Consider the following 21,270-nt stretch of genomic DNA (forward strand, 5'->3'; position numbering starts at 1 on the left):
TTGTTTTGAGTGTGTATGTGTGTGTGTGTTTTTAATAGAGTATGTTATCCCTTATTTTAAAAAATAGAAATGGGGAGAAAGGGGGGAAAATTAACATGTGCTCAAAACTACAACCTTTCTGTAGGCAAAATAATTTTTGTTTAAAAAGATGGGTTATTTTTCCCATCCCAAGTGGCTTTGTGAATAGATAGACGCCTGATAAACAGAACCCAAGGTGGCTGCATGGATTTCTTTTTGGTAGCCTCAACACCACTCCTGCGATCCAGCATTCACACATGCTTACTGAGTTTACTCAAAACTAGTCTCTTCTGCTTCTTCCTCTTCTTCCAGGATGGGGGAGGATCGGAGCCAGGGATCCGTGCAATGTGGTCTATAATCCAGAGGAACCCTTTGCCCCCTCTACCACCGAAGTTGGGCCTTCTTTTGTTAATTTTTCTTCTTGCTGACACCTGTTTAAAACTGAAGGGGTAAGGCCCATGGAGCCCCCTACTGATATGTTGTTTGCGTGACTGCTGGGGGATTGATTTGCAGAGTTCTGTGAGAATCTATTCTGATCTCGATCAATTTGGTCAGGAGCAGGAGCTCATGTGTTTATGCTGATCGAGTTGAACCCGGAACTCCCAGGGTCTTTTAGGTTGTTTTCATCTGATTGTCGGTTCTTTTGGGGAGAGGCAAACGGGTTGAAGTTTCCTTCTATGTTGTGATGTGGCTGTGTGTTGAACTGTTTCAAAACATAACAGCTGCTGTGTTACTCCTAAAAGTCCACCCACCCCCACACTGAGAATCACCCAGATGACATCTCCTTATCAGAGTCCTGTAGCAGTGCACATCCGCCACTGTCCCTGACACATTCCTGCTCTGCTAGGGCTGCACATCTGGACGCTGACATCTGCAATCTCTTGGGGCTCTAGCAATCTCACCATCACCATGTTCACATGTCCAAATTGGTCTCCCCCAACAAATTTAAGACAAAGCCTTGGAGGCCAACCTTCTGCCCCAGAATTCTGGATTCTCCATGTTTTTATAAACTGAGTATCAGGAGGTATTGACTCTCCTCCTATGGTGACATCCTCGACAAAGGACATAGAGGGTATGCTGATGTTTGAGCTTTCAAAGTCATAATAGGCGCCAATTGCTGCTTGTAAGATCCAGTTGGTCATGTCTAGGAAGAAGGTGCAGCCGGCTGGGTTGAGCTGGAAGCTGAGCAGCTGCTGGAACTCGGAGATGAGCATGTCCTTGTTGGTGGTGGCCAGGCAGTTGAACTTCTACATCAGCTCTGGGTCCAGGTCCACGGTAGTGCCTTCTATGGCAGGGGCCACCCAGACGCTCGCTTCCTGCCTCCTCACTAGCAAGCTGCCGCTGCACTGCCGGGCCTGGGGACCGAGAGGGGGCCCACTGCTACCTGGCGCCATGACCCTGTTCCTCCGAGGTAAGCTCTGGGCCTCTCACCCCCTCATAGGGGTAAACTCACTCACTCTCGCTCCCCCCTCTCACCCCTGTCCTGTTTTGTGTTTTTGAGCCCATTTTGTCCTCAAACTTCAGATCTTCCTGCCTCACCTTCCCAAGTACTAAGGTCACAGGTATGTGCTATCACTCCTGACTTGAGAAGAGCTTTTGCTAACTTTCTGCCTGAGTTGGCCTCAAACTGTAATCCTTCCAATCTAGCCTCCTTAGTGCTAGGGTTAGAGGTATGTGCCGCCATCATGCTGAGCCACGTAGGTTTATTTTTAAAAAATTTTTTTAACAGTACTAAGGTTTTAACTCATGGCTTTGTGCTTGCTAAACAAGCAACATCTCCACTACCACTGAGCTGTTTGTACCCTCCTCCCCAGCTCTCCTCCCCTCTCCTTACCACTTACTGTGGGCGTTCAGATTTGTCTTTAAAAATGAATTGTTTACAATTAGAACACAGTAATTGAATTTGCATACAATGAAATGGAGGGAAGTGATGGTTCCTTGAAGTACTCAAGCAACTGAAATGCTGGAAACACTGATTTTGGATCCAGGTGCACTGACCCCACATTGAAACCTGGACCAGAATATCAGAGGGGCCCAGACCACAGGCATCAATTTACATCAATTTGAGAAGCTACGTACTGCCATGTGGCAATACACCACCAGAGGGCAGCATGGGCCCAGCTTTGGACTCTCCACGGCTTCTGCATAGGTGGACATCAGGAGAAATGGATTTCATATGCCCATCATAGAGGTATGGATTTACTCAGGATAACCTTTGTCTAGGGACCCTGTAATGGAAATCTGGAACACAGACTTACCTAGGTACGCATTAGCAATGTAGGTAGATTTTCTGCCCTCCTAGACACAGATGTTAGCATCGCTGAGGCTCCAGGTATGTGGTTTGCACAGCAAGGTCATGGGGAGAGCTTTCAGACTGTACTATAGGAAGGTGAGCTCTGGCTTCCAGGCCCAGAGATGTGGGAAAGGGGCAGTTTGAGGCTGATCTTACTCTTTGACCACCTCTTAACTGGGATAGCGTCAAGTTGTTGTTGTTGTTGTTTTCCAGTCCTGGGTTTGAGCTCAGGCTCTGAGCACTATCCTTGGACTTTCTCAAGGCTAGAGCTCTACCACTTTAGCCTCAGCACCATTTCCAGCTTTTTTCTAAGTATGTGGTACCGAGGAATCGAACCCGGGTCTTCGTTCATGCTAGGCAAGCACTCTACCACTAGGCCAAACTCCTGGCCCCTGTTGTTTTTTTAATGGTTGTTTTCTTTAGGAAGGGGTTGAACCAACCAGTATTTGTTTTCTTTGAAACATTTCCTTTCTACCCATTCTCAATCTGTTCTCAATCCTCTGTCCACTCATCATCTATGCATCATCCATTCATCCATCTATTATTCACCCGTCTATCATCCACCCATCATTCATTCATCCATCATCCATCCATCTATTCATCTATCTACAAATCTATCTATCATCCATTTACCCATTACCCATTCAGTATATAGTAATGAAACCTTACAATGTGTCTTTCTAGGTTGGTGGGGGAGTAGCAGACATCATTCCTTTCCTTCTAGAATCCTATCTGTGGAGGAACCAGAAAATAGCAAAATGAAACAAAAAAACCAAAAACCTACCTTAAATATGAAATTATAGATTACAGAGGCTGCCTTGAAGGGTTAGGCAGTCGGGATGCCAAATGAGTGAAGGGAAGCTACAGGAACCCAAGGAGGGGGTGTGAGGGGTTTTTCTTAGGAAATGATGCTTGAATCAAGTTCTGAAGTATGAGAAGGAGTTCATTAGGCAGAAGGAGGTACCGGAAAGTTTCAGGCAGAGGAATAGCATATGCAAAGGCCTGGAGGTGACGATGAGCTTACTCCATGGAGGAATGGCATGGCTGGACTGAGCAGCGGTCGTCCCTACCTCCAGGCTCTCAAATTGCCTGTCCTCAAAGCAGACAGTGAAATGAGTCTTACAGGACAGGGGATTCGTGTAAAAGCAAAGTTGAGCAAACACTTGGTTTTGGTCCATGAGAGGGTGACCCAGATGGGGACAAATAAGGGGGCATCTGCGAGGGGGGCCTGGGAAAAGAATGAGCATGAGAATGTGCTGGGCAGGAGCAGCAGGGCAGGGTCCAACGGAGAAGTGTGTTTAAAGCAGGGTGAAAATTTCTGTTGGTATCAGTCCCTGGCTGTAAACGAAGTAAAGCTGAGGGACTTCTGGTGTTTTCTCATAGGCCAAATTGACTAAGGGTAAGACTCATCTTGAAAGGGTCCTGTCTGCAGACTGTGGTGAACTGGAGAGAGGACAGTTGGGGAGCCTGATTCATTCTGAAACCCCAAGAATTGAAACTGGTGCGTGGTTTCCGGGAGTAATGACTGAACATTTGGTTTAATGCAGCTGTCACCACGAGGTGACACACAGCAAAACGCTGTGTATGAGCTCTCTACCCCCTCCACCAGGGGCCAGGGGGACAGGCATGCCATGCTCAGACTCTGCCAGGCTAGTAGAGGGGGCACAATGGGCACTGCTGGGGAGGACAGGCACCAGCCCTGGAGTCGGGAACAGACAAGCCTAGGTGTGTCTTTGCCACATCCTGGCTCATGGCTTTGGTTTCTTTCTCATACCTCTGGGCCTCAGTTTCCCCATCTGGCAAATGAAGGGCCAGAATAGATGGTTTTCAAGGACCTTCAGTTTTGTTTACCTCCAATATTTATGAATGGTATGTTTTTGGAGGTGTTATCTTCAGCCCCTGTGGGATTTTATTTACTTTAAATTCTCTTCCTTCCTTCCCACCTTTCTTCTTTTCTTTTCTCCTTCCCTACTTCCTTCTTTTCTTTTCTCCTTCCTTCCTTCCTTCCTTTTTTTTTTTGTGCTTGTCCTAGGGCTTTAGTTCAGGGCCTGCTATTCCTGTGCTTTTTGTTCAAGGTTAGTGATCTTTCACTTGAGCCACAGCTCCACTTCAGATTTTTTTATTGTTAAGTGGATATAAGAGTCTCACAGAGCTGAGCAATGTGGCTCATGCCTGTAATCTTCGCTATTCAGTGAGGATCAAGGTTCAAAGCCAGCCTGGGCACTAAAGTCCTAAAGTCCATAAGACTCTTATCTCCAATTAACCCCTAGAAAACTTGGAAGTGGGGCTGTGACTCCATGAGGTAGAGTAGTAGCCTGGAGCTAAAGAGTTCAGGGACAATGCCCAGGCCCAGGAGTAGGGTGGTAGCCTTGAGCTGAAGAGCTCAGCGCCCATGCCCAGAGTTCAAGCTCCATGACCCCCCCCCCAAAAAAAAAGTCTCACAAACTTTTCCTGCCTGATTTGGCTTCAAACTGTGATCCTCAGATCTCAGCCCCCTGAGTAGCTAGGATTATAGGTGTAAGCCATTGGTGCCAGATGAAATGAACAGACTTAAAAAAAATAAGTTGTGCTGTACAGTGTACAATGAAAATCAGCCACCTCCTATCTACTTTCCTCCATTCTTGGCACTCATACACACACACACACACACACAGATGTGCACACGTACACACTTAACTACACACCCTTTAATCCTATAGGCTTTTCCCTTTAGTTCAGAGTTCCAAATGACAAGGCCAGCTTGCCAGAGCATCTTTATTTTTCCCCACTTGGGGCGCCATTGAAACACCTTCACCATCAATTCTCCCTGTCTGTCTCTATGATGGTCCCTTTGGATGGAGTTCTGTTCTGTTTGTTCATTTCACCCATTTTCACATTTGAAGCTGTCTCCTGGTGTCTGGGAGTCCCTATCTGTCTATTTGTATTTCAGAGTGAAGAACTTAAAGACACATTGGAAGACTGGGCACTGGTGGCTCATGCCTGTAATCCTCCTTACTCAGGAGACTGAAATCTGAGGATAGCGATTCAACACTAGCCAGGGCTGGGGAAAAAAGCCGTAAGTGGAGCTGTGGCTCAAGTGGTAGAGCACAAACTTTGATCAGAAAGACCAAGCAAGAACATGAGGTCAAGTCCTAGTATTAGTGCAAGAGCACATACATGCACGCGCACACACACACACATACACACACACACACACACACACACACACACACACACACACACACACATTGGCTCATCAGAAGCTCAGAGTGAATTAGAGGTGTTAGGGTGGAGTTCTTATTGATCTCTCTAAGATGAAGAGCCAGGCATCTAGGGGTGCCACTGGCAGATTCCAACTGTCCATACCCCCACATGCTATTCTCCGGGGTATTTCTCTTTTGGGGGTTCCTCTGTACCTTAGGGCAGCAGCTTGTCTGCCAGGGCTCTGAGGAGTGGGTAGAGACAAGGCTGCTTCCTACTGCTCAGTGCTCAGATCTGCATGCGATTCTGGGGTTTCCATCACAGCAGCTCCTCCTCACCCTCTGAGGCACTGCACATTCAGGTTATGATGGGAAGGCAGCAGCAGCAGCAGCAGCAGCAGCAGCAGCAGCATAGCGACCCCCTCTTCCCCACCGCTGCTGGGTAGGTCAGGAAGTCAGCCCCAGTCCTCAGCAATGTAGGGATAGTGTCTGCAGCTGGGGGTTCCTATCTGCAGAAGCATCTGGCAGACAACAAACCAAGTGGCTCCAACTCACTTTCCCTCTCCAGGGTCATGGAGAACTCTGCTTTTTCTGGCCCAAGTGCCACTCATCCATCCATTTACCTTTGTCATACTGTGTTTTAGGGCCTCGCCTCTCAGATCTCCTCATTTCTGCTGTATGTGTTCTTTACAGTTTTGTCTCCAACACATTCTATTAGTATCATTTTTGTGGGGTCCTTAAGGAGAGACTGAGAGATAGAATGGAGTTAAGCCATCAGTCAACCGAATGTCTCAAGAATTCATGTGTGTATGTGAACTCAGGCTTGAACTCTGGGCCTGGACACTGTCCCTGAGCTCTTCAGCTCAAGGCTACTACTCTACCCCTTGAGCCACAGCTCCACTTCCGGTTTTCTGCTGGTTAATGGAGATAAGAGTCTCACAGACTTTAGTGCCTGGGCTGGCTTTGAACTATGATCCTCAGAACTCAGTCTCCTGAGTAGCTAGGATTGCAGGCGTGAGCCACCAGTGTCTGGCAAGAATTCATTCTTTTATCCAGGAAATTCAGTGAGTTTAATCAATATACATCTTGGCATGTCTTTGTATACAACTTCTTAATCTGCAGAATGAGCTTCTTTTCTTCTTCAGGGAAGATTTTCTTGTATTTTATCTTGAATACTTTGCTTTAGTTACAGTTGCTGGGCTTGCACCTGATTTCTGTATATTCTACTCTCTTCACTCTCAGCAGCATCTTGCTAATTGTTTACATCTTTGTCTTTCCCAGCAGCCATTGTGTTTCCAACCGTGATTTTGTTTTTGGCAGCGTCTGTTCTGGTTTCTTTTTTACATTCTTCTCTGAGTACCATAATGTTATGGGTCTCAGTTTGTTTCCTGAAGTGTCTCTTTTTCATGTCATTCAGTTGTTGACTTGGTGCATCTTCAAACTTTTCAAATGAACTCATGTTCTTATTCTGTAGTTTTAAGCCAAGAATGTTCATGGGAAAATTTCTTCCCATTTGGGGGTTTATTTTCTGGTTGGCTGGGTTGTCTTTTTGAGATGCTTTTCTCTTGATTCTGGCAGGAGGATGTTGGTCTAGTGACCATCTATTTTTTTCTTACATTTGGGCATTTCTATCCAAGCATGTTGGATGGTGTGGATTTGCATTCATTTCTCAGTGTATCTGAGACTGTGTCCTGGATATATGTGTATATATATATATATATATATTTACATACATATACATACATATATTCCCTTTAGACTATGCTCAGAGTAGGACATGACATTGGTGGAAAGATAATATTCCCCCCCCATCTCTCCCTCTCTTTAGAGATTTTGCAAATACATTATGCTCTTGTTATACCTGTTTGGGGAAAAAGCTAGCTTCTCTTCAGAGTGCGTGGGAGAGTTAATAATCATGGCTTTCACACTCTGTGGGGCTGTGCCCAATTTGCAGGCTGCTGGTGGCTCATTCCTGTACTCCTAGTTACTCAGGGAGCTGAGATCTGAGGGTCATAGTTCAAAGCCAGCCTGGGCCAGAAAGTCTGTGAGACACTTACCTCCAATTAATCACCAGAAAACCAGAAGTGGTGCTGTGGCTCAAGCAAAAGAGCTCAGGGATGGAGCTCAGGCCCTGAGTTCAAGCTCTACAATGGCCAACAATTAAAAAAAAAAAGCCCAATGTATGCATCCTTAACCATCAGTGTGTGAAGACACCAGGTCATCACAGGTCACTGCTGCCTAGGTCAGGCTGGCCCCTGGAGAGAGGGAACAAAACAAGGGCCCCACACAGCCAGGAGCATGGCTGGAATCCCAGTGCATGTGGCTGGAGTGGGATCACCCAGTCTGCAAAGTGCCAACTGTGGGGTAAACATCCCCATGGCTGCTTTTGTGAATACATTCTAGGATCCAAACTGTGGGGTTGAGGTTCTAGAATGTTCTGAGGGTGTGGTGAAAGAATCTGGCTCCATAATAAGGTCCTGTCACCAGGGACCATCTCTGGAGGTTTCTAGGGAGAAACTGGCAGGAATACAATGGACTAAGACAATGTACCCTTAGTGAACCGTGGATGTCTTTCAAGGCTTGGGAAATGTTCTTCTTTGTCTAATTAGCCATTGTGACCATGTCTCCATGGCGACTTTTATGTCACTTCACAATAGACACGTGCATCCATTAGAGGGACACAGTTGTGCAACTTAACTCACTGAGCTGCTGTGAAATGTGTCAGAAAGTAAGCAAGTGGCGATTCCTGTCCATGGAGAGTCACTGTCCCATGTCAGGCTCCGGGTTCAGGGGTGTGGAGTCTGGGAGAAAGGAGTGTTGATGATCATATTGAAAAAAAATTCATATTGATTCACTCATTCATTTTTGAGCATGATAAAGGACATTTCTAACCCATTACTTTTAGAAGGAACTAGGAGGTGTTGAAAACTTGTTCAGAAGAGAATCTAGACAGAAAACATGAATATAGGTAAAGAAGAATATGAATATGAAGCGAGTATGGTGGGATTGGAAAGGCCTCTACTAGTAGAAGATAAAAGCCTCGGGCTTCAGCCTGGTGGGCACAAAGTGGCTACTGGTGTGGTGTGGAGGGGCTTCCCTGGAATATGAAACTCCCACAGATGTCACCATGTATGGAAATGAGCCCTGCAGCCCTCGTGCAGAGCCCCGCATGCATGGTCCTGAGGACAACTAGGGGTGTAATCCTACGTGCAATCTCCTTCTGCCCCACATGTTTTGCCTTTTGATCTGGAGGTCTGATCAGGGAACAGTCAAGATGCTGCACACATATTCCACACAATTGTTCAGTCTCATGGTAGCCATAATTCAGGAGCCAAAGCCCCACCAGAACTTTGTTTTTCAAATAGCACATCTTTTTTGCCTTGGGGCTATCCTCAGAATATGATCTTTCTACCTCTGTCTCCCATGTAGCCCGAATTATAGGCCTGAGCCACCATGCCTGAATCTACATATATTTTGTGTGTGCATGTACATGCACATACATGTGCTGAACCTCGGCCTTGAACTCAGGGCCTGGGTGCTGTCCCTGAGCTTTTTTTGCTCAAGGCTAGTAATCTATCACTAGAGGCACAGCTCGACTTCTGGTTCTTTTAGTAGTTAATTGGAGATAAGCATCTCACTGACTTTCCTGTCTAGGCTGGTTTTGAACTTCAATCCTTAGATTTCATCCTCTTGAGTAGCTAAGATAACAGCTACTCAGCTCCTCTATGTACTTTTCATGTGCTTAATAACAAACTCAAAATATTAGTGATAAGGATGATTTGCAAGTACTGGGACTCAAACCCAGGGCCTTGTGCATGACAAACAAATGCTTTACCACTGAACCACATTGTCAGCCTATTATGATCATACATCATGCATATTACTTCAAATTCTTTGAGTCTTGAGCTCCCTGCCTATATAATGGAGTGACAGTCTCTTCCTTACAGAATCATTGGAAGACCCAGTGTTTATGACATCCTCATTCTGCAAATGTCCACTGGGCACCCACAAGTACAAGCACGGTTTTAGGTGCTGGTGATGAGTGAGGCAGAGTAAAGCAGATGAAAAAATCTCAGGCTTACATGGAAGTAAGGGGAGAGAGACAGGACACATTGGCTGACAGCAGCTATAAAACTCTGATGGCACCCTCTGGTTTTGAAAAAAATCCTGACATTCCAAATGGTGAAGTTCACTTGGTTAATGGCACTTGTTATTCGTGTCTATTAATTGTACAAAGGGCTTTCATTGTGATATTTCCACACACTCATCTAACATACTTTGATCAAATTTACCTGGCTATGAAGGCTTGCTTAGAACAAAGTCAGGCCAGTGAAGGCTTATGGGCACGACACTGTCAGTGTTGTCTTGTCTTTTCTAGAACTGAAACTAAATACCCTTCATGAGCTGCTCTGTACAGGGCTGAGGGATGGAAAGTTCAGGGGAAAAAAAAAATCTAACAATGCTTTCTCTCTCCTGCTCTGAGGAACTTGGATCCTGAGCTCTGCAGGCAGGAAAGTGTTAAGAAAGAAATGTGCATTTCCACTGAACAAGAAAATCAACTTAGAAAAGAAATGTGTATTGGAAAATATCTATTTGCCTGCAAAATAATGTAAAAATAATGAGCTCCTAGCCCCTTTGATGTGCAGTGCACGCTTTTAAGGAAAGATTCTGCATTTCTGAGATACTGGGCCTGGCGTGTAATGAAGTGGTTGTTATGGCAACAACTTTCAAAAGCAAGTATTTTCTGAGAGATGTGCTCTACACAGCCAGCGTGAGAGAGGAAAACATGAAAACAGAGACAGGGAGATGAGCTAAACAGAAGACATCAGCTCCAGAGACCTTGGATCTGGAGTTGAGGGGAAGATATATGTCTCCTCCAGTCCCTAGCTCTTTCACCAGGCTTTGCAAATCTACAAGAGGAAAACTAGCCCCCCACACTCTGGAAGGGGAACCCTGGTAGGAGTGGGGGAGGGGTGCCAGAAGAGGCAAGACAGGCAGTGACACAGAGAGCCCAGAAGCTACACTATGAGCCTCTTGCCTTGCTTCATGCTCTAAGCTGGCCTTCAGCTTCAGCGTCTACTCCTCCTCTACCTCCTGAATTCCTTTCTGCCCTGTGCAAGAGCCCCAGTGATCAACTCACACTTGGTTTCCTCCAGACCCCAGGCTTCTGCTCACATCAGGCTTCCACAAATCTGGAGATCCTGCCAGATGGGGCACCAAGAGTTGGGGGGATCTGTTATCCCCTAATATCCTTTGGAATCATTGTGGAGATGTGACTAGCTGCTCAGTCTGATTTGATCTCTGGCCACTGGCAATCAACCCCATTTTTCTTTTCTTTTTTTTTTTTTTTTGGTTAGTTGCGGAGCTTGAACTCTGAGCCTGGGCACTCAAGGCTACCTCCCTACTCCTAGAGCCACGGTGCCACTTCCTGTTTTCTAGAGGTTAATCGGAGATAAAAGTTTCACGGACTTTAGTGTCCTGACTGACTTTGAACCGCAATCCTCAGATCTCAGCCTCCTGAGTAGCTAGGATTACAGGTGTGAGCTACTGCGCCTGGCAATTAGCCCCATTTTATAGATAAGAGAATGGAGGTGAAAGGTGTTAAGTGTGTGCTTATGCCATTCAGCATTCCATCTCCATGCCTTTTCCTGTCTGCCAGGCCTGGCCCTTCATGACCTGATGGGGCCTTCTCTAAATGAGACCCCTGGATGGTCCAGAGTCCAAAGATGGAACTGTCACTAGTCCCTAGGGAGTCAATGGCTGAGCTGGTGCAGGGTGGGGGCTTAGATCTGCTGGAAATGGAGCCCCTCTTGGGGATGGTGTCTGTCTGTCTCCCTCTCTCCCCTCCTTTCCCTACTACAGTGTCTAGGACAGGGAGACACTCTGAAACTCTTGCTGGAGTGGAAGGAACTTGAGGACCCAGATTGTTCTGGAAGGTGCTGGTGGATCAGTGGGCAGGTCAGCCAGTTCTCACCACCAGTCCACATTCACAGCTGACCACAAGGGTGCAGTGTTCTGAATATGTGTGACACAAGTGTACAGATGCATGTGCAGGGCCTGATGGGAGGGCTTTGCAGTGAAAGGCAGGCTGGTTCCACACATGTGTGGGGGGGAGGGGAAGGGGTAGGCACAGCTTTGAGAACCTGTTCTCTCTCACTGGGTATTTACATGTATACGTGTGCATTTCAGAATGGAGTAGTATGCACATGTGTTGTTAAGGGCACTTCTGTTTAACATGTGCAAAGGTGTGCATACATGCTTCCTGTGCATGGAGAGGGGCTGTATAGAGTGTACATGGGAGAGAGGAACATAGGAAAGTGGGCAGCATGTGTGCATGGATGTCTGGGCAGCGTGGGTGCCTGCTTGGATGAGGGTGCAGGTGGGTGGACAGACACTGGCTACAACACTGGCAAGGTGGAGGGTGGCCACTGAGAAGATGGTTGTGTTTTCAGCTCGGTGTAGTATGACACAACTGTGAGCCACAGAGAGCACGGTGTGCATCCATCCAATTGGCCTCTGGACGAGTCAGAGCCAGAAGTAGCTTGGTTCCATCTTTAGATCTCCATTAATGAAAGACAGAGCAGGGAAGTGACATTTTGAGATCATACTTTGAACTCAGGGTAAGTTGGAACTTGGATTTGTATCCGGATCTGGGACCCAGCGGGTCCTAATGCCCATTATCAGGCCTTGAGGAAGAAAAGAGGGAAGGGTAGCCATAGAATAATGAAGATCCAGCACAAGGATTACAAAATTTCATTCCCACTTTAATTGGGGGATTCCTTTTTTTTTAAGAAAAAAAACACATATAATAGAAATCGTCATTGTGTCAATTAATTGATTGACTGTCACTGGTTTCTGGGTTAAGGAAACTTGATCTGCCATGAATGAATTTGTTTATCAAGGAAAAGGAGCTGGGGGGGGGATGGAAAAGAAATTCAATTAAGTGTGAGGTTGCTGAATGACAGGCTGCAGTTGAGAGGACTTTTAGCTTAATTGTTTGTATTTCATTAAGAGATTCTTCCTGTTACAATCTCAGGCACTGTCTGAGTGGCTGCAGGCTGTTTTCGGCATTGACAGGAAGATTGAAGTGAGAACCTGAAACATTACCAGGGGTCCAGCAGCAATGGCTGGTGATATCTGTCTTGGCTCCTGGGGTTCACAGTCCCCTCAAATTTCATCTCAAAGTTATAGCCCAAGTGGGGTAAGTGTCATATTTCACTGGGGGAAACTGTGTATCTATATATCTTTCTTTCTCTCAGGGCTGACTTTGAACTGTGATTCTAAGAGCTTAGCCTTTTGAGTAGATAGTATTATAGGCTCGGAACCACTGATGCCTGGCTTAGCTTTATCTTTTCTGGTGCCAGTCCTGGGGCTTGAACTCAGGGCCTGAGCATTGTCCTTGCTTTCTCAAGGCTAGAGCTCTACCACTTGAGCCACAACACCATTTCCGGTTTTTTCTCTATATGTAGTACCAAGGAATCGAACCCAGGTCTTTGTGCATGCTAGGCAAGCACTCTACCACTAGGCCAAACTCCCAGCCCCTCGTTTGTTTTGTTTTTGCCAGTCCTGGGGCTTAAACTCAGGACCTGGACACTGTCTCTGAGCTTCTTTTTCTCAAGGCTAGCACTCTACCCACTTGATCCACAGCACAACTTCTAGCTTTTTTTTTTCTTTTTCTGTGGTACTGAGGAATGGAACCCAGATCGTCATGCATGTTAGACAAGTACTCTACCACTAAGCCACTTCCCAGTCATTCCCTCACCCCACCCCCCGCCCCGCTTTCTGAGTAGCTATTTTCCACTGTGATATTGCCTTCATCAGCACCTTCATCAGGCAGCCATCCCACATTGAACTGTTCATCTATCCAACACTTACCAAACACTGACCACATGCTGGGCCCTGTACAAGATCCAATGGGCAGGCAGAAGGGGCCAGAGCTGTTTCCTGTCCTGGAGGAATTGACAGGTAGGTGGAACAGACACCTTGCACCTGTCTCACATTCAAGAATTGTTCTAGACATTGTGCCATTTGAGGATTATAGCCAGTTTTGTCATCCCAAGGTAACATGAGGGGAAATTAAAGCCCAGAGGGGTTACATGAGTTATCTGAGGTCACACAGCCTGCTGTTCATTCATTTGCTTATCCATAGGACAAGGCCTGATATTCAGTTTTCCGCCTGCACTCAAATCCAGCCAGAATGTCAAGGTGAAAACAGATTTTCAAATCTGTCCTTCAGAAATGAGCCTTCTTAAAAAAAATGGAAAAGAAAGAGAGGGAAAGAATAGGGAAAGTTATTTTTCCATCTTGCTGAGATGGGGACAGTTTTGAATTTATTTTTTCAGATTGAACAATCGTTCCTCAAATGGATAGTGATAGGTGATCTAAAAAATAATCTTTAAAAATGTCGCCGAGTTGGGCATTTCCTCCGGGTGACATAACTCAGTGTGACAGAATGCATTTAAATTCACCGAACGGATGCAGCCGGGAGTGCTGTGTGGAAGGTGTTGGTGTGGGCTGTGGGCTGCTTAACCCTTTCCTTCACCCACCTCACCCCTTGCCCCCGCCCATGGGCAATGGGCACGTCCATCCCTCCATGTTTCTCATACCCACACTTGTCTGCAGGGCACTGAACCTCAAAACTGGCTCTGTTTTGTTTTGTTTTTGGTGGTACCCCAGGGCCTGGCACATGCTACCCCTGAGCCACACCCCATCCTCAGCCCAAAGGCATCTTTCTTATAACCTTAGACTGCGGATATGGGTAGCTAATGGGTCAGGGGAGAGGACATTGGTTTCCTAATTCGAAAGAAGTACTGGAACCCTGGTTTCCTGTTATCCCTTACAGGCCACTGTAGTAACCAGGATGGAGATTTGCCACCTGGGAGGACACCTGGGCTCAGGCCCAATGATCTATTCTGAACTCAGGGCTCAGAGCCTGTGGGTCTGCACTCTGCATTTCCCCAACTTGGCAGGAGCTCCAAGGCTGTGCCAGGGATGCTGGCAAGAGAGAGGGGGGCAGGCCGGCACCCACGGCACTGGAATCTCCTTTACTTATCTTTTAGGGTAGTACTGTGGATCATACTCAGCCTAGTGCATGCTAGGCAGGTGTTCTGCCACAATTCCTATTTGGTTATTTTTGAGGTAGGGTCCTTATGCCAAGCCAGCCTGGGCTGGCCCTCCTACTAGTGAGTCTGAGTTACTGGAGGTGACAGGAAAACAGGACTGTGCCTGGTTGCTGCTTGAGATGGAGTTTCAGAAATTTCTTTTTGCCCAGGCTGGCCTCAGACTGGGATTCCCTGATCTCCACCTCCCTCCAGCTTGAGCGACCATTCCCAGGTGGAGTTTTTTTTGTGTGCTATCTTAGTTATGCTTTTGCAAGGCCTGTGCACTTGCCTGTACTCTGCTTTCTCCCTTCCTGAGCATGATGTGCAATATGGCTTTGGAGAGGGAAGAGAGTGGATCCCACCTGAGGAGGGAGGAGAAGCAGCTAGCAGTGGGGCTGCCTCAGGTCCCCTGGAAGGGGCTTCCTGGGAGAGGACTTAGTGCAGAGTGCTTAGGTACAGGGACTGGGCAGGATGAGGGAAGGCCTGCAGTCTGACCTGAGGGAGCACTGGAACTTGCATGGCCCCACAGGCGAGGGACTGGCATCTGAACTCCTATGTCAATTAGTCTCTTCTGCTTCTTGCTGATGGTGGTACTGAGAGAGGACAGTGACCCCACAAGGTGTGTCTGGAGATGGCACTCTGGAGGAAGGATGTCAGACCCTTGGTGAAGACTAATAACCTCTACTACAGGAAGAGCCCTGAGGATACAGGGAGAGCCCTGAATATACAGGAAGAGGAAGGGGAGGGACTATCCTCCCTTCTGCCCTGGTGGATTATGGGAGAAAGGGAAGAAAAGGGTTAGAGCTGCAGAAAAAGCAGAAAGCACCATTCCTCTTGAGCCCCAGAAAGGGACAATGGGTGAACATATTAGGGAAACCCTGAGGCTTTTGCTTGGCTTTGTGCTTGGAACTCTGTAGGAGATGACAGGGTAGAGGCTCCAAAGCAAGGAGGCAGAGGGAATCGCTGTGGGCTCAAGCCCAGAGCTGGATTCGAGGGGTGACTAACTGAGTGTCTTTGCTGAGGAGGGATGCAGAGGAGAGGCAGGATGGTTTCCGCTTTCCAGGGTGTCATTCCAGGACTTGGGAGTGCCAGCTTTCTACCAGACAGTGATGGGTTGATTTGTGGACATGAATTTGAGACATCTGTGAGACATTGTAGTGGAGAGATTGAACAGGGAGAGATGAGCTGTGGGCTGCAGGTAATATTTGGGAGCCCTTAACATAATGATGGCAATTGAGGCTCTAGAAAGAGTTGAGATAATGCAGCAGTCTGTGGAGTTTGAAGGGCTTAGGGTCCCATAGATTTGGGGGAAGAGTTTCCCCAGAAACCTGGTTATATGGGTAGGGAACATTACTGAGCTTCTCAGAGGCTCAGTTTCTGATATGAAGAGTGATGGGAATTATCCTTACACCAAAGGGCTAGTGCAAGATGGAAATCCAAGTGCAAACACCTGGCACAGAGGAGGGCAGTGACCATCACCTTCCTTGTCACTTCTCCTCTTTCTCACTTACTATGCACACATGTTACATCCTGGTTTCAGAAACCCATGGACATTGCAGGCCGTGGGTACCTTCTGCCCAGGAGGAGCCTGGGCCCCAGCAGCCCTGGTCCAGGCCGGAGCACCTACCCCAGGAGAGGACACCACACACGTGTGATGCAAACTCAGGTTCCTGAGTCAGCTGGAGCTCCATGCAAGCCTCATCTCTGCTTCCCTTTCATGTGGGCATGCAGGTAAGTGCTTGCCAGGACCTGAGCATTTTTCTACATGGTGGTAATAGTGAGTGAGGTGATTTTTTTTTTAAAGCGCTGTCACAAAATGTTACTAGTCAAGCAGCTTTAAACGACAGAAATGTTTTGGCTCAGTGTTCTGAAAGCTGATGTCTGGGATCAAGGTGACAGAGGGCATGCTCTTTGGATACATGAGACTCTGGGTAGAATCGTTCCCAGCTTCTCAGCTCTTCGTGTGACCCAGTGTTTCTTGTTTTTTAGCTTGGTCACTCTAGGCTCTTCCTCTGTCCTCATGTGGTGTTTGCTTGTTTCTGTTCTTATAAGGGCTGGGGTCATAGTTCAAATGGCAGAGTACCTGTCTTAGCAAGTGTAAAGCTCTGAGTTCAGAACCCAAATAAATAAAAAACTTATGTCCATACAAAACCCTGTACCTGCGTGTTCTGGGTAGCTTTGTTAATAATTGCCACTATTTAGAAGCACCAAGATATCATTCCCTCTCCTGGAAAAGGGATAAATGTGTGGTACATGGCTGAAATGGTACACTCATTAGTGGTTAAAAAGAGCTATCAAGTGCTGGTGGCTCACACCTGTAATCCCAGTAACTCAGGAGGCTGAGATCTGAGGATGGTTAGGCCAGGCAGGAAAGTCTGTGAGACTGTGTGTGTGTGTGTGTGTGTGTGTGTGTGTGTGTGTGTGTGTGTGTGTGTGTGTGTGTATGTTGGTCCTGTGACTTGAACCTTGGACCTGGGTGTTGTCCCTGAGCTCTTCAGCTCAAGGCTACCGCCCTACCCCTTGAGCCACAGTGACACTTCCGGTTTTCTGGTGATTAATTGGAAATAAAGAGTCTCACAGACATTTTAGTGCCCAGGTTAGCTTTGAACCATGATCCTCAGATCTCAGCCTTCTGAGTAGCTAGGATTACGGGCATGAGTCACCGCACCTGGCTGTGAGACTCTTATCTCCAATTAACCACCAGAAAATCAGAGGTGGTGCTATGGCTCAAAGTGGTAGAGCACTAGCCTTGAGCAAAAAGAGTTCAAGTTTACCACCTGGGCCTTAAGTTCGAGACCTCCTCCCCAAACAAAAAATATAGAGCTATCAAGTCACACAAACACACACACACACACACACACACTCAAGACTTCAAAGGTAGGGCCGGGAGTTTGGCCTAGTGGTTAAGGTGCTTGCCTAGCATGCGTGAAGACCGGGGTTCGATTCCTCGGTATCACATACATAGAAAAAAGCTGGAAGTGGTGCTGAGGCTCAAGTGGTAGAGCTCTAGCCTTGAGAAAGTCCAAGGACAGTGCTCAGGCCCTGAGCTCAAGCCAGGACTGGCGCAAAAAAAAAAAAGACTTCAAAGGTATATTGCTGCACAAAAGAAGCAAGTAGGGAGAAACCATGTGCTGTAATATTCCAACTGTACAAGGTTCCAGAAAAAGCAGAACTATGGGGTCTGGAGCAGGCTGGGAGGGGGAGAAGAGGGAAGGATGGGGCAACACAGGAGTTTTGCAATGCAGGGAAATCACCCTGGATGATGCTATCCATCCTTGACCTGCTGTGTTCATCAAAGGCCACAGAACATGTGAGCCAAGCTGGAACCCCTGCTGTACAGTGGGAACTTCATCGTACATTAATATGCATTGGCCAGATATAACACATGTACTATATGTATGCAAGATCTTAATGTTAATGTGTTAAAATAATGCACCTATTAGGGAACTTAGGAAGACAACAAGAAGAACTTCATAGAAGTTCTCTGTTCTTCCTGTTGAATAGTTCTGTAGACCTAAAACTGACCTAAAATAGTTTGGTTAAAAAAAAATGCAGGGCTGGGAGTTTGGCCTAGTAGAGTGCTTGCCTAGCATGCATGAAGACCCAGATTCGATTCCTCAGTACCAAGCAAGAAGTAATGCTGCGGTTCAAGTGGTAGAGTTCTGGCCTTGAGAAAGCCCATGGACAGTGCTCAGGCCCTGAACTCAAGGCCCAGGACTGGCCAAAAAAAAAAAAAAAAAAGCAAAGATCAACAGACTCTCATGGTCCAGTCACTTGGGAAAGCTGTGGTCTCAGGATTGGGCCTCTTAGATTGACCTTGTGAATCCTAAGGTGGCTCTTCACATCGAGGTGACCTTAGGTCCAGGCAGTGATGAAGTCCTACCTGGAGGGCTACTAGCTGAGATTGGAGCTCCAGGCACCCAGAGGTGGTTCAACTACTATAGGAATGAGCCGGCAGGCCCAAGACAGATAGGTGAGGATATAGCAAGCAGCTTGTAGGCAGTCTTGAGAACTGTGGTAGGTGGTGCAGGACAGGCCAGGGCTAAGGGAAAGCAAGAGAGGAATCTGATGGGAACATACTGTTAATGAGTAATAAATAATACCTATAAACCTTAATAATTAAGATATAACAATATAACATTTCAAAATGCCTACTAGACCCATTGTTAGAGGCCTCCTTTTCTTTCACTGTCTCACTGTCTTTTCTTTGCCAGTCCTGGGGCTTGAAGTAGGGTCTGACCTTTGCCTTTGGGTTTTCTCAAGACTAGTGCTATACCACTTAAGCCACAGTACCAATTCTGGCTTTTTCTATGTATGTGGTACGTGGTACCGAGGAATAGAACCCAGGTCTTCATGAATGCTAGGACTCTACCACTAGGTCAAACTCCCGACCCCTCTTTCTTTCTTGAGACAGGATGTCTCTCTATGACCTAGTCTAGCACTGATCCATTTGCTTCAACCTTGTGAATGCTGAAATTCCAGGCGTGCCCTGCCTCATCAGATACCTGCTGGGTTCTTCATAGCAGTCTTGGTAGGGGCTGACTCAGAGCTGTCAGTGAGGTTCCCAGGTGCCCACATGGCCCTGGAAGGCCCTGGACCCTCTTTGCATACTTCCATCAATGGCAATACTGAGGAATGTAGATATGTGACAGTTTATGCATAAGGCAGAGAGCAGCCGTTTTAGCCACTCAGAGACTAGGGACAGTTGCATTGGGAAGGGTTCTTAGTTATACCTTAGAGGATTTCAGTAAGTGAGAAAGTTGTTTGGATGAGGGGAGGGGATACTAAACATCAGCAAAGGCCTGCCTTCAGTCCTGCTTGGATCCCAACCAACACTCCCTGCATTCCACCCTCTTCCCCACCTCCCTTTCAGCTCATTGCCCAGTTTTGTGTGCTCCTGGGGGAAGGGATGCCAATCTTAGCATCGCTGGTGCCCAACACTGAGCGTGGCCCAGAGAGGCTACTGAGAAGGATATATGAAGACAGGAATGAATGTTGATAAGCAGGCCAGCTGGGTGGATATCAGAAAAACCATATGGGCTTTAACCCAAATGTACAAAAGCCTCCTAGGAAGCCAGATAAGACACCTCCCTTGAAGTTTTCATGTCCAACTATTTATTTAATGTGAAAAGTGATTTTTTGGGGGGCCAGGAGTTTGGCCTAGTGGTAGAGTGCTTGCCTAGCATGCACGAAGACCCGGGTTCGATTCCTTGGTACCACATACTTAGAAAAAGCCAGAAGTGGTGCTGAGGTTCAAGTGGTAGAGTTCTAGCCTTGAGAAAAATCCAAGGACAGTGCTCAGGCCCTGAGCCTAAGCCCAGGACTGGCAAAAAAAGAAAAAAAAGTGATTTTGACTCCAGCAAACTGTAGACCTCAGCAGAAATAGCCATACACATGTTATCCACATATGAGCAAGGGAAGAATTTCCATTGTCTGGGACACTGGAATTTATTCTGAGCTTTTATCATAAATATGTGGGAGCGGGATGACTTCCTAGTCTAGGTCATTAGAATGAAGAGCTAGCCTTTAGGAAGGGCTGGATCCAGGGGACTTCCTGAAGGAGCTGTGTTGCTGACATGGCACATTCAGAAGAACTCAGTTTCCAACTCTCAGCTTGTTCTTTTTTTGGAATGGAAATGTTGGAATTGAAACTCAATGGCTGCTGGAAAGCATTTTGAACTCCTTGTCATTTCAGACCAGCTGTGGTGGAATCTAGTCCTTCTGATATTGACCTTCTTTAATATTTTAATTATGATTATGCAGTCTTACTTGGGTCTGGAGTGAGGAAAGTAGGCAGATCCCATAGTGTCATTGGGTCCTTGTGTAGTTTTGCTTTTTCTCCGAGAAGAAATCCAATGGAGAGTTTGAGCAAGAAGTGATTTGCTCGGTGATGGAGGTGGTAACAAGAGGTTGGATCTGGTCTGTTGGGAAGCTCAGTGCCTCTGCACAGAAAGAAATCAATGTGATAAGGCTTTGATTTGAGTGACAAGGAGGGTAGATGGTGACCTTCTGAGACAGAGGTGCTTACCCTGTCCTGTTTTGTACTGAAGTATGGAATTTGCTTCTTAATTTTTTTTTGACAGTCCTGAGGCTTCAACTCAGGGCCTGAGCACTGTCCTTGGGCATTCTCAAGGCTAGCGCTCTACCACTCGAGCCATAGTACTACTTCTGGCTTTTTTTTCTGTGTATGTGGTACGTACACTGTGTATGTGGAATCAAACCCAGGGCTTCATGCATGCTAGGCAAGCACTCTTAATATTAGGCCATGCTCCCAGTCCCCCCCTTTTTTGGTCAATCATGAGGCTTGGACTTGGGGCCTGGGCACTGTCCTTGAGCTTTTCTGTTCAAGGCTACTGCTTTACCAACTTTGAGCCACAGCGCCACTTGCAGTTTTCTACTGGTTAACTGGAGATAAAAGTCTCACAGACCCAGGCTGGTTTCAAACTGTGATCCCCAGATCTCAGCCTCCTGAGAGGCTGTGCCTGTGCCTCCCATGCAGCCTGAATGCAAGGAGCTTGTATGCCTCAGCCCTGAGGAGAATGGGTTAGTCTCTTAGAGAGATGTAGCAGAGCTACCAAGCACCCAGTTTGCTCTTTGGATTTTTGTGAGGCTCAGTTTGCCTTGAGTCTGAGACATTAAACTTGAGCTTTTTATAAATGCAGGAACCACTGGGACTCTG

The 21,270-nt window shown here is 46.9% G+C and overlaps 1 pseudogene; it reads right to left on the reverse strand.

Moving 5' to 3' along the window:
• Nucleotides 1-269: 269 nt before the first annotated feature.
• Nucleotides 270-1,412, reverse strand: LOC150050497 (protein ILRUN-like; annotated as a pseudogene).
• Nucleotides 1,413-21,270: the final 19,858 nt, after the last annotated feature.

The sequence above is a fragment of the Megascapheus bottae genome, chromosome 18, assembly GCF_031878675.1.
Source record: "Megascapheus bottae isolate mThoBot1 chromosome 18, mThoBot2.hap1, whole genome shotgun sequence".
NCBI classification, from domain to species: domain Eukaryota; kingdom Metazoa; phylum Chordata; class Mammalia; order Rodentia; family Geomyidae; genus Megascapheus; species Megascapheus bottae.